Source organism: Myotis nattereri (genome assembly GCF_964212035.1).
Source record: "Myotis nattereri genome assembly, chromosome: 3".
NCBI classification, from domain to species: Eukaryota; Metazoa; Chordata; class Mammalia; order Chiroptera; family Vespertilionidae; genus Myotis; species Myotis nattereri.
In genome coordinates this window covers 181,856,752-181,871,066 of record NC_138077.1, presented here as the reverse complement: position 1 = coordinate 181,871,066, position 14,315 = coordinate 181,856,752, and the positions used below count along the sequence as shown (strand labels likewise).

At 39.9% G+C, this 14,315-nt stretch overlaps 1 protein-coding gene and 1 pseudogene across 2 annotated transcripts in view; both read right to left on the bottom strand.

Moving 5' to 3' along the window:
• The window catches only part of FAF1 (Fas associated factor 1), a 387,465-nt gene that overhangs the window by 85,925 nt on the left and 287,225 nt on the right, over positions 1-14,315 (bottom strand). The gene's annotated exons all lie outside the window — the stretch shown is intronic.
• Positions 10,283-13,299, bottom strand: LOC308516267 (S-phase kinase-associated protein 1-like; annotated as a pseudogene). Its single transcript has one exon. The product of its transcript is annotated as an S-phase kinase-associated protein 1-like (transcript).

Here is a 14,315-nt window from a genome sequence, read left to right as displayed (position 1 = left end):
GAAGAAACAAAATCTAATCCATAGCTCATATTCACCAGTTCTTGCTATTAGAAATCTAAGATAAAATCTCACCTTTTAATCAAAAGTTTGGAGAGAAAAATAAATAGAACATCTGATGGCTAGCATATATTAATCATTAGTAAAATTTTCAGTCTTTGAAGCACAGATACTAGATATTTTCTTACTTGCTAATGGAAATCAGGATTACTAATAAATCAGATATGAAAAAAAGTAATCTCATTTTAATTCAAAACAGGATATAGCTTAGTTTCTTTCAATCAAAGTAATAATTACATAAGTTACTAATTTTTACCAAGTTGTACTTCAACATAAAATATATACTAAAAGAAACAGCAATTTAGGGGGAGGGCGATGAAATTCCACAAACATTTACTACTTAGTTACTCTGTACTAGAAACTGTAAAAAAAGGCACATTTGATAAAAAATGGAGGCTGCAAAACTGGGTGAGGCTTCTTGAATATTACATTTCAGTGTGGCTCCCATAAATTTAAAGGTGCCTGAGATGTAAGGTGGGAATAACCCATCTTTAAAATACTTACATTCTTGTAAAAATAAAGAAAACGCTCAGATTTGTTCTTAGAATATAGTAGTCCCTTAAAATCGGTACCTATTTTATTATCAGTTGTATAATGATAGTTAATATTTTTATCATAATAACTTTTAGGATTAAAATGATAGTTTATATTGATAGGTCAACACGAAAAGATTTTTTGTATAAGATACAGCATCAAAGAACTGCTGACCAAATAAAAAGTCACTGGTTTTACTTTAATTCAAAGAATGAAAGAGCAGTTATAGATATTGGAAAGTGAGAAAATATAATTCTAGATGCTGCAGCTGTGCAATACTACAAAAAGTCACATATTGAAAAGTGGATATGAAACTAAATCACTATTTTCTTTTTAATACATCTATATGTTTAATGTTAATTACTTTAAAACCAAGAGTCAATATCAAAATTTCTGGCTGTTTACTCTTGAGCCATTAAACACATTAAATGTCTTTCTGATAATGTGTGAACCGTTTCTCCAAAATGAGTTTACTGAGCAGAAGCAATTCATGTTCAACACTGCTATAGGACTTCTCACAGTTTGAGGTAAATCTTTATATACTGGTGTACTTCCTTAGCTGCAGCTGCTAACCTTATACTATTTCTTTTGAAGCCGCTTTGGTAACAAACCAAACTAGTGTTTTTACTATAGTAATAACTTACACATAATCTTTATGTGTTAATATAGTACTACTTACACATAATCATTCATGTGTTTGTTCAACCATATTTATGTACTTTGGTAGAAAAACCAGAACATAAGATAAGGTATCTTAGAGATCATATAGTGTTATTTGCCAACACACAACTCTCCTTTCTTCCCCTTTTCCCTTTAATGGGAAAATTAAAGCCAGGGTCCTTTAATGTGTAAAGTGAGATTTTAGGCATCTGCAAACGAGGCTAGCCAAAGAGTTTTGTTTTCTACATTATCATTTCCACAAGTCTGTAAGCCCATCTCATTGTTTAGCTCATTTCTGAAGTTCCTCCATTAGGATTGATCTTCAGCACCCTGGGTACATACTCCTTTGTGTGTATTTTTGTTGTTAATCTTCATCAGAGGATATTTTTTTTCCAGTGATTGTTAGAAAGAGAAGGGAGAGAGGGAGTAGAGGAGAGAGAGAGAGAGAGGGAGAGGGAGAGACATTGATGTGAGAGAGAGAGAGAGAGACATCAACTGACTGGTTGCCTCCTGCATAAGTCCCAACCTGGACAGGGATTGAACTTGCAACCCAGGTACGCGCCCCTGATTGGGATTCAAACTTGCGACCCTTTGGTGCTCAGAACCGACACTCTAACCACTGAGAACACCAACCAGGGTCATACCCTTTTGTCTTTTGACAGTGGCTTTGATTTTTAGAAATAATCCTAAATCTTGGTTCAAACTGAGTTAGGTAAACAAGGTACATGACTAAGCTGGGGGCACTGACTATGCATGCAGTGAAGTGATCATCAAGCTTTAATGGTCTAGGAATCACCTGGCAAGTTTATTTATAAGGCAAGTTCCTCAGTCCCATTCCCTCAAAGATTCTGAATCAATAAATCTGGGGTAAGGCCCAGGAAACGGCTTTTTTAATAAGCTGCTAACCCACCCCCGGGTAATGGACTACACTTTAAAAAACACTGCTTTCAGGACACAGGACTGCTTTCTTTGTAAGGCTTTACGCTGTGTCTGAAACCAGTTTTTACAGAAGTTATCCTCTCAATGTTTTGGAAAATGGCAGCTTCACTAGACTAAGTGTCCAGCCTATGAGGTGATTACCATGTTGAAGATGTTAATTCTCACTTGCTTCATTTATATAGATGATCTGCAATCTGATATGAGACAAACAGATACCTCTAAAAGCAGTGGTTCTCAACCTTCCTAATGCTGCGACCCTTTAATACAGTTCCTCATGTTGTGGTGACCCCCAACCATAAAATTATTTTTGTTGCTACTTCATAACTGTAATTTTGCTACTGTTATGAATTGTAATGTAAATATCTGATATGCAGGATGTATTTTCATTGCTACAAATTGAACATAATTAAAGCATAGTGATTAATCACAAAAACAATATGTAATTATATATGTGTTTTCCGATGGTCTTAGGCGACCCCTGTAAAAGGGTCGTTCGACCCCCAAAGGGGTCGTGACCCACAGGTTGAGAATCGCTGCTCTAAAGAGTGTGAGTTTCAGATGATAGATGAAAAAGAAAGCAGGGACCGGGAGGGTAAAATACATAGTGAGGGCAAGTCTCACTGCAAAGTTGTTATTTGATCAGAGAGACTCAAAGTGGTGAAGGAGGAAGGGAAACACCACACATGTCTCCAGGAAGAGAATTCCAGGCAGAGAGAACAGCAAATGGAAAAGAATCTAGCATATTTAAAAGGTAACAAGAAGGCCCTAGTTGGAGTGTTGTCCCATACACCAAAAGATGGTGGGTTCGACTACTGTTCAGGACACATAGTTGGGTTGTGGGTTTGATCCCTGGGTTAGGGCATGTACGGGAGGAAACTGATCTATGTTTCTCTCTCTTTCTTTCTCTCTCTCTCTCTCTCTCTCTCTCTCATCAATAAAAACATATCCTCAGGTAAGGATTAAAAAAATAAAAAGGTTAGTAAAGCTGGAGCAGAGTTAAGTATAAAAGTCAAAATTGGTAATTTCGACTATTTTCTATATGGTAAAAAACATAACAAGATCAAAAGATAAATAATAGAGGGGAAAATTATGAATTTTAAACCACAGAAAAAAGACTAATATCTGTAATGGGGTGACCCGCTGAGACGACCACCAGGGACTCAGATCAAGATTTAGGAGCCTTTATTAAGCTGGCCAGCGACTACAGTTACAGCACCCTGCCGAAGCAAAGGCTGAACTGCAGTGCTGACTACAGGAGTTACAGCGTTTTTATTTGCAAAAATCACAAAGTTAGTTACAAAGCCTTTACACAATTTGTTCCCCACACAGTACAGCATCATTACAGTGACCACCTTCCCATCTATGTGTTCTAGGAACAGAGAGCACAGCGTGTCCCGCCTGACCGAAGCGCCAGATATGCCGCCCAGCACATTTTAATGTTTCAGAAGACTGGAGAAAAACCAAGCCACGCTTAGAGAAAGGGAGTTACATACTTTTTCCAATCCTTTGTCTCCTAAATTTGGAATGAGACTTCCGGGCCTTCTGAGAAAGAAGTTAAACTACAGTTTCTACCTGAAATGATTGCTACCATACTTCAATATCCATAATACAGGGGTGGGCCTAAATAGGTTTACAGATGTTTGTATAGAAAATAATACAATAATTAATAAATAATAATGCAAGAATAAACTGTTTTGCATATGCACAAATATAAACCTACTTTTGCCTACCCCTGTATATAAAGAACTCTAACAAAACAATGAGGAAAAATTTTAACAAACAATATATAAAGACAACTTCTAGAAATGGAAACAGTAATGGCTCAGAAACATTGAAAAAATAATCAAAATAACTCAAAATGAATTAACTCCTAATTATACACCAAGAAACGATTTTTTAAAAAAATTCTCACCTGAGGACATACTTAGAGAGAGGAAAAAAGGAAAGGGGGGAGGGGGAGAGAAGAGAGAGACACACACACCAATTGGTTGCCTTCCTATATGCCCCATCCAGGGATCAAACCAGTAACCCAGGTATGTGCCCTGGCAGGGAATCGAATCAGCAACCTTTTGGTGTATAGGACCAACGATGCTCAATCAACTGAGCTACTCTGGCTGAGCAAGAAACCATTTTTATCTGTCAGATTAGTAAAGGTAAAACAACTTGGTAATACCTTGCATTGGCAAAGTTATAGGGAAATAGGCACTTGTGTACACTGTTAGTAAGAGTAAAATTGGTGCCAATTCCCTTGTGGGCAATTTGCCAATATCTATTAAAATTAAAAACGCAGTCCTACCCATACGGGGAGAAACTGGACTGTCTGGCAGCGGGCAGAACTCGGAACTTGAGGTCGGCTTTCCCTCAGAGGTGCTTGCAGCAATTACCCGGACACTGAGACGCGGGGCCCCTTAGGGCAGGGCTGAGGATCAGCCATAGCGGCTTGCTCCGCCCTTTGATTCCCTGAGACTCCGCCCCACCCAGGCTGCAGCAGAGGCTTTTGCATATGAATGCCCCGGCCCTTTGCAACCTGAAAATTACCTAACTGCAGCTGGGCCAGACAGACCCAGAACTTCCAAGAGAAGGCCCAAGGCCCCACAGCGGCTTGCATTGCTTCACAGCTGGGCCTCATCAGGGTACCTCCAAACTCCAAAAAAGGAAGGGGAATCTGCAGTTCTCTTCGTAGCTCCTGCTGTGTAACCTCAGGCAGAGGCTAAATTAGCACCTCCTTAGATCCAAGAGCCAGTGTACCCAGTGGTCAGAGGGGGACCATCCAGATTACAACTCCTCAGATCCATAAGGGACACACTCAGGGTGCACACTCAGTGAGCACCAAAACCCCACTGAAGCAAGTCTTGCCCCAGAAGGGTGTCTTCAGCACAGAAGTTCTCCCACTGCAGACACAGCTGATTCTCACTGCCAACTGGCCTGGAGGTCAATTCCTCCCAGTGATCCTACAACAATCAAGGCATAACTACAATAAGACTGTGCACAAAGCCCACAAAGGGGTGCACCAAGAGTGTCCACCTCAGGTAACTGGGGAGGCTGAGCCACTGGGCCCTATAGGACACCTAGCATACAAAACCACTCTACCAACACAGGGAAGCATAAAAAATGCGGAGACAAAGAAACAGGTCACAAATGACAGAAATGGAGGAAAGCAAACGACTGGATATAGAGTTCAAGGCCACATTTATAAGGTTTTTCAAGAATTTTATGGAAACCGCCGATAAATTTAGTGAGATCCTCGATAAATCTAGTGAGACTCTCGAGGATATGAAAAAGGACCAACTAGAAATGAAGCATACACTGACTGAAATAAAGAATAATATACAGAGATCCAACAGCAGACAAGAAGATCCGAAGAATCAAGTCAAAGATCTGAAATACAAAGAAACAAAAAAGACCCAACCGAAAAAGAAAAAAGAAACAAGATTCCAAAAATATGAAGATAGTGTAAGGAGCCTCTGGGACAACTTCAAGCGTACCAACATCAGAATTATAGGGGTACCAGAAGAAGAGAGAGGGCAAGATATTGAAAACCTATTTGAAGAAATAATGACAGAAAACTTCCCCTACCTGGTCAAAGAAATAGACTTACAAGTCCAGGAAGCGCAGAGAACCCCAAACAAAAGGAATCCAAAGAGGACCACACCAAGACACATCATAATTAAAATGCCAAGAGCAAAAGACAAAGAGAGAATCTTAAAAGCAGCAAGAGAAAGACAGTCAGTTACCTACAAGGGAGTACCCATACGACTGTCAGCTGATTTCTCAACAGAAACCATGCAAGCCAGAAGAGAGTGGCAAGAAATATTCAAAGTGATGAATGCCAAGAACCTACAACCAAGATTACTTTATCCAGCAAAGCTATCATTCAGAATAGAAGGTCAGATAAAGAGCTTCACAGATAAGAAAACACTAAAGGAGTTCATCACCACCAAACCAGCATTATATGAAATGCTGAAAGGTATTCTTTAAGAAGAGGAAGAAGAAAAAGGAACTCTTACCATTTGTCACAGCATGATGGAACTGGAGAGCGGATAAATACCACAGGATCTCACTCATTTGTGGAATATAAGTAACAACATAAACTGATGAACAAGGACTGATCCAGAGACGGAGAGGCATTGATTGGACTGTCGGGCCTTGGAGGGAAGGTAGGGGAGGGTGGGGGTAAGGGGGAAAGACCAACCAAAGGACTTATATGCAAGCATATAGGCCTAACCAATGGACACGGACAACGGGGGGTTGGGGGGGTTAGAGGGTAACGTGGGGATAAGGACACATATGTATATCTTAATCAATAAAAAAAAACACACACAAAAAAACAAAAAACGCAGTCCTAGCCGAAACCGGTTTGGATCAGTGGATAGAGCATTGGCCTGTGGACTGAAGGGTCCTAGGTTCGATTCCGGTCAAGGGCATGTACCTGGGTTGCGGGCACATCCCCAGTGGGGGATGTGCAGGAGGCAGCTGATCGATGTTTCTCTCTCATCGATGTTTCTAACTCTATCTCTCTCCCTTCCTCTCTGTAGAAAATCAATAAAACATATTTAAAAAAAAATAAAAACAACAACTACAACAAAAAAAAACCGCAGTCCTAACTGGTTTGGCTCAGTGGATAATAGAGCGTGGGCCTGCGGAAAGGGTCCCAGTTCAATTCCAGTCAAGGGCACATGCCTGGGTTGCAGGCTTGATTCCCAGTTGGGGGCGTGCAGGGGGCAGCTGATCAATGATTCTCTCTCATCATTGATGTTTCTATCTCTCTCTTCTTCTCCCTTCCTCTCTGAAATCAATAGAAATATAGTTAAAAAATTTAAAATGCACCTATATTCTTAAATCAGTACTTCTACATCTGGGAACCTAGTCTATAAATATATTTCCATGTGGAAATCACCTAAGTGCACAGTTAATTAGTGTAAACATGTAATAGCAGAATATTGGACATAATTCAAATTCCCACAACAGGATCTGATTAAATTATAGTATCTTTTAGAATTGGAGGGAATATTATGTAGCCATAAAATGAACTGATATGGAATGTATTCAATATGTAGTATCAATGGAAAAAAATAGGATGTTAAATAGTGTTTACCATTTGTGTAAAACTGGGAGAAAATAGATATAGTAATTAGCTTGTTTATATGTAAAATAATCTCTGGATGGATAAGTAAACTTCTAACATTGTCTCTGTGGAAGGTAAGTGAGAGACAGAGGTAAGTAGGAGACTTTGTTATATACCTTTTTAATGCCTTTTGAGTCTTGACTAATGAGAATGTACTAGCCAATCATGCAATAAATATGAAATTTCAAAGATAGCAATTCCTTTACAAAATTAAAAAAAAACATGTAATATCAATTCCATAAACTTTAAAAACATCGTTAATCACATTTGCCTTTTTAAATCAGTCTTTTGTTCAAGTATATCATCACTGTCTGGGTGAATACACCTTTTTAACCTTCTACACAATAGTAATGAACCAGCATTTTATTTTTATAATCCTCACTCAAGGATATTTTTCCATTGATGTTTAGAGAGAGTGGAAGAGAGATGGAAAGACAGAAAGAAATATCGATGTGAGAGAAACACATCAACTGGTTGCTTCCTGCACAAGTCCCGACAAGGGCCCGGACCGGGGAGGGGCCTGCAACCAAGGTACGTGGCCCTTGACTGGATCTGAACCCAGGACCCTTTGGTCTGCAGCTGACACTCTATCCACTGAGCCAAACCAGCTAGGGAGAACAGCATTTTAATTGGTTGAATAATATTCCATTGAGAATATATACACTGAGTGGCCAGATTATTATGACCACCTGACGTTTGTAGGCAAATTAGCCATACACTGCATCGTATGGGATATGGAAGCCGAAGCCCTGTTTGAACACCTTGGTAGTCTGCAGTTACCAAGATAAAACATCTCCAATTTGCACAGGAACACAAGGATTGGACAGTGGAGCATTGGAAAAAAGTCATGTGGTCCGATGAATTACGTTTCCAGTTGCATCATGCAGAAGGCAGAGTGAGAATTTGGCGGAAACAGCATGAAAGCATGCACCCCACATGCATGAGTACAACTCTTCAAACTGGTGGAGGCAGTGTTATGGTTTGGGGCAGGGGTGGGCAATCTTTTTGTGAGTGCGTGCCAAAACTAGCAAAATCTCTGACTCAAAATTCTCCTGTGTGCCAACCCTAATTTTTTGAGAACATGTTACGCCTACTTGATATCTCTTAAGGTGTACGTATGTGAAGAACCTTGAAGAAATAAAATTCATTCAAGCGACAAAAACACAGTATATGCTCATGAAAAATACATTTATTTTTTAATGTATACATGTACACTGATAGTCCGACAGAAAACTTTATGACTCCGTTTGATATTATCAGTGGGACTTTTGCTGCTGCATCACTGATGACAGAGATTTTACATCAGGTTTATATTTCGTGACCTTCAGAGATATGCACGAGCTACTACTTTCATCCGTCAGGCTACTCTTATTACGAGACTTAACAAAATTCATCACGGAGAACAAAGATTCACAAGCATATGTGGATGAAACCAAAACACTGGTCGGATCTAGGAAGGCAGGGAGAGTTTAAGGCAGAGGCATAGAAATTGCTCTTCCCCTCTCTCGTCAATCCATGTCTATGGTCTTTAAGATAACTTGTTATGTAAAATTATTTATTTATCTAAGATGCACCTACACTGAATTTATCTGAAAAATAAAAAAGTTGATATTAAGAAAAAAATTGTAAATGGGGAAGATTATAAGCGAGGGTTTCGCGTGCCAGAAAAAGTTACTGGCTTGCCATGTTTGGCACGCGTGCCAGGGGTTGCCCACCCCTGATTTGGGGCATGTTTTCCTGGCATGATTTGGGCCCTTTAATTCGTGTGGAACAACATCTGAATAGCACCACATATCTAAGTATCATTGCTGATCAAGTTCATCCTATCATGTTGATGGTGTATCCCAATGGAGATGGCTTCTTCCAACAAGACAATGCGCCATGCCACGGTGCTCGTATTGTACAGGAGTGGTTTTAAGAACATGAGGGAGACTTTACCTTGCTTAGGTGGCCCCCACAATCACCAGATCTCAATCCAATTGAGCATTTGTAGGACGAAGTTAAAAGAGCCATCAGGCAGCTGGTTCCACAACCATCAAATCTCACAGAACTAGACAGTGCTATTCATCAGGTATGGTGTCAGATTCCTCGCATCACCTTTCAATATCTCATGGAATCAATGCCAAGAAGAATCGCTGCAGTATTGAAGGCAAACGGTGGCCCAATGAAGTACTGATGGGGTGGTCATAATAATCTGGCCACTCACGTTCAAATATATCCCACGTTCAAAGGCTGTTAAATCGCGTTGTTTACCCATATCACTTGTACTGTCGTGGTAAATAACCTGCTTCCCTATTTATAATGGTCTGGCCCCCTAGCAACTTCAGCGCGAAATTATAGCTAATTTGCCTACAAACGTCAGATGGTCATAATAATCTGGCCACTCAGTGTGTGTGTGTGTGTGTGTGTGTGTGTGTGTGTGTGTATCCATATTTATAACTTTTCACTTATTAGAACGAGATTTTTCTCTTTTTTTTTCCCATTAGAAAGAATACTGGAATAAATATCCTTAATTATATCCTTAGGGGAAAAAAAGTCTGTGAAGTGGAATTATAGGGTAAAAAGGTAGAATCATTTAATGGCTAATGATACATATTATCAAATTCTAAAAGGATGGCATAATGCCTCTCCATGCAAATGCAAATAGTGTATGCATGCTAGAGAATACAGCAAAACTAAAGACAATTTTAAGAAAACACAGAATGAGAATTTGGGTAGATTTAATTTCAAAAGCATCTCTTAACTGTCTGAGACTTAAGACTTTCCAGTAACAGTAAACTGCTAAATTGTTTCAATATATTAGTGGACAGAGTTTTTTGTTTGTTTGTTGTTGTTTTTTAATAGATAACCCACAATTCAGTTTTATTTAGAGCAAAGGAAAAAGATACTTTTGATCATACTGGAAGAAACTCAACTATAAGTTTGGAATCTACCCAAACTACACATGCAATGACAATATTCTGCTAATACAATTTATTTGCTGCTGCATTTGTCTACTGTTTGCCTAATAGTAACAATTATAAACAGAGCAGTGCAACTAGTATTTGGAACAATCCTTATAGTGTTACATTGTCAGGCACAACTTTTCACTTCTCTTTACACCACTGGTTCTCTTTGCGTACCTGAGCTGCTGCTGCTGCTTCTGCTTCTGCTTCTTCTTCTTCTTCTTCTTTTTCTTCTTCTTCTTCTTCTTCTTCTTCTTCAGTAAAGTCATTTTTGATATTGAAGGTCCTGCAAATCTCTTCAGGAGTTTTCCCCTTGACCATATTGGCAATAGTTTTGTATGTAACATCAAGCATACCTTTGATGTCTAAATAGTTTGCAGAGAGAATAAGTTCAAAAAGTCTTCCTTGGTCAAATTTGAGGAATTCTTGGTCCCAAACAAGGAAATCATCTGTTCACCTTTCTTTGTTCTCATTATCTTCAGGAGGAGGAGAGTCATCCTTGTGGTGGGTGCATCACTGAATGACTTTTTTTTTTTTTTTTTAATACTGCTGACTTTTTTTTTTTTTTTTTAATACTGCTGTATTAACATTTGGTAGAGGAATTGGGTCATCATTGCCTTCATCATCCATTCCCAAATCTTCTAATATGGTCTTGATAGTCACAGATTGTTTGGCAATTTCAGCATCAACTTCAAATATCTCTCCACCAGGACTCTGCAACTTAATTGAAGGCATATCTACAGTGTGGCTCAGCGTCGGTCTTTATATGAGCGGCACGGGCCAGTGGACAGAGTTTTTAAAAACTAAGTAACTTCTGCCCTGGTCAGGTAGCTCAGTTGATCAGAGCATCCTCTTGATACACCAAGGTTGAGGGCTTCATTTCCAGTAGGGCACATACTGGAATCAACCAACGAATGCATAAAAAAGTGGAACAAATCAATGTCTCTCTTTGTCTCTCTCTAAGACCAACCAACCAACAAACAAAAACCTAGCCTTGGCAGGGTGGCTCAGTGGGTTGGTGTGTCATCCCATACACCAAAAGGTTATGGGTTGGACTCCTGGTCAGGGCACATACCTGGGCTGTAGGTTTGATCCCACTCAGGGTGTGTAGAGGAGGCAACTGATCAATGTTTCTTTCATATCGATGTTTCTCTCTCTCTCTCTCCCTTGTGCTCTGTCTAAAAATCAATAAACATACCCTTGGGTGAGGATTAAAAACAAACACAAGCACTAAATAACTTTAATCTAGCTCCTTATTGTCATCTATAAATCATGCAAATGGAAAGGCTTTGAGGCACTGTTTAATGACGGGGCTACATCTAACCTATAGGGACTAATTTATATTAATTTTTGGAGAAACCATAATCTATAATAATAAAAGTGTAATATGCTAATTAGGTTGGACGTTCTTCTGGATGAAGCAGGGGCTGCGAGGGAAGCCCAGGTCGCCTGGGTACCGGGTGTCAGAGGGAAGCCGGTGCCAGCAGCGGGGGGGGAAAGAACGCCTACTCTTGCACGAATTTCAGGCATCGGGCTTCTAGTAATAGATAATTGGCTCTTTTTCTCACCACTAATAAGAACATAAACATTTACTTGAAACAACCCATATTAATCTTAGTTGGGAGAATAAGAGAAAACATCTAATCCAATCTCTTATCAAATGCAGAAATTCCTTCTTTAGAAATGTAAGATGATTCATTTTCCCAGGGCTGTATAAGAAAGCAAATTTAGCACAGCTGGTGTGGTTCAGTGGTTGAACAGTGACATATGGATCAGTAGGTTATGGTTCGATTCCCATCAGGGCACATGCCTGGGGTTGGGAACTGATACCCAGTAGGGGGTGTGCAGGAGGCAGCCCATCAATGATTCTCTCTCATCATTGATATTTCTATCTCTCTCCCTCTCTGAAATCAATAAAATTTTAAAAAAAGCAAATATATACTAAATGCCAGATACTTCTTCTGTGTTGTTTAACCAAACATCAATATTTATGAGGACCCTCTAAATCAGGGGTCCTCAAACTACGGCCTGCGGGCCACATGCAAATACAAATATTGTATTTGTTCCCGTTTTGTTTTTTTACTTCAAAATAAGATATGTGCAGTGTGCATAGGAATTTGTTCATAGTTTTTTTTTTAAACTATAGTCCGGCCCTCCAACGGTCTGAGGGACAGTGAACTGGTCCCCTGTTTAAAAAGTTTGAGGACCCCCTGCTCTAAATATATGACAAGACATGGCTTCTGTTCTTAATATACTAAGGATATTTTGGGTTTGATAAATCAAGGACCCCCAAAAGAAAACATATATGGTATAACTGGTGCCTCGGTGTAGAGGTTCAGAATAAGTGTTGGGGGAAATCAGAGAAGGGAATGGGTGCTTAGAAGTCAAGGAGAACTTTGTGTTCCAAGATGGTGCTCCTGGGAAGCTCTTAGGAGGAGATGAATCATCATTGCATTCCTAGCACCAATTTGACTCTGAAGCACATAAAAGAGAGGGAAAATAGGTAATGTTTATTAACCTACAGACTAATTCTTAAAGTAGGTATCATTATCTTCATTTTACATATGAGAAAGCTAAGGCTCAGAAAGATTGTTATCCAAAGAAACAACTAGCAAATAGAAAATCAGGTTTGTTTGACTCCGAAGTCTTTGTTCTTCCTACAGTATTAACGCTGTTTGCAGTAATTCCTACTTTCTCTAATATGTTAACATTTGGATATTTTAAACCTCTTTACGTGCTTCAGAGTCAAACTGGTTTCCCTCCCAAACTTAAGAATATGGAAAAATGGTTCCTAAAATATGTTATAATAACAATACCATACTCTTATCACTAAACAAGGAATCTATAATAATAAAAGTGTAATATGCTAATTAGACCAGATGTCTGAAGCTGGGGCTGCAAGGGAAGCCTGGGTCCCGGGTGCCAGAGGGAAGCTGGTGCCGGCAGTTGGGGGAAGGAAGGCCTACTCTTGCACGAATTTCGTGCATCAGGCCTCTAGTTACACTATAATACAGTGCCATGCTTGGTACTGTATTACAGTGTTATATAATTTCTATAGTCTGTATCAGCATCACCATATGATAAGATCATGTCCTACTCTAGGATAGATATTTGAATCCTATATAATAAAAGGGTAATATGCAAATAGCCCAAACAGCAGAACTGAACAACCAACCAAAGTGTAATATGCTAATGATATGCTAAGGTTGCTCAACATGTGCACTGACCACCAGGGGGCAGACAGTCAACTGGTCGACCAGTCACTATAACAAGCACTGACCACCAGGGGCAGATGTTCCGACCTGTATGTTAGCTTGCTGCTGGGGTCATGCTGATCAGGACTGAGCGAGATGGGCCAGAAACACCCTGGAGTCCTTCCACGGTCCCTCCCCAACCCGATCGTGCACCGGTGGGGTCCCTCAGCCTGGCTTGCGCCCTCTCACAATCCAGGATCCTTCAGGGGTTTATCGGAGAGCTGCAGGCCACCATTCTGCAGGCCACTCCCCTTGGGAGGCAGCCAGATGCAGGGCTCGTGGCTGGCAAGCGCCATTGTGGCAGCACTCACCTCTCCTAATCGATAGGGACTGACTGGGTCCAAGCCCGTGGCAGGCCGGGATGAGCGGCAGCAGCAGGTAGGTGCTGCAGGAGGCATTGGGCTGCGAGTTTTGGCCCGATCCCTGCAGGCCACCCAGAGAGACCCCACCCGTGCACGAATTCATGCACCAGGCCTCTAGCATATATATAATTTTCATGCCATCATGTTCTCTGACTTTTTCCCAGCTGCAAAATTCTGAGACTTTGTGATTATTACATAAAAAAATGTTCAGCATAATATATTTCAGAGTTGGTCAGTTTCTCTTAGAACCTTGACATTCATTTCCTTATGTATTTGAAAAGAATTATCATTCTAGTGGATAAAAAAAAAAAATGTGTGAGAGCATTAGATAAATCTTATACACAGAAGGAAAATATTTAAAGATAAATGACCAAAAGCACAGAAAATTAGCACTTTAGTAATTTATAAAAGCTTCCAAGCAAAAAGTACAGCCCAGCAC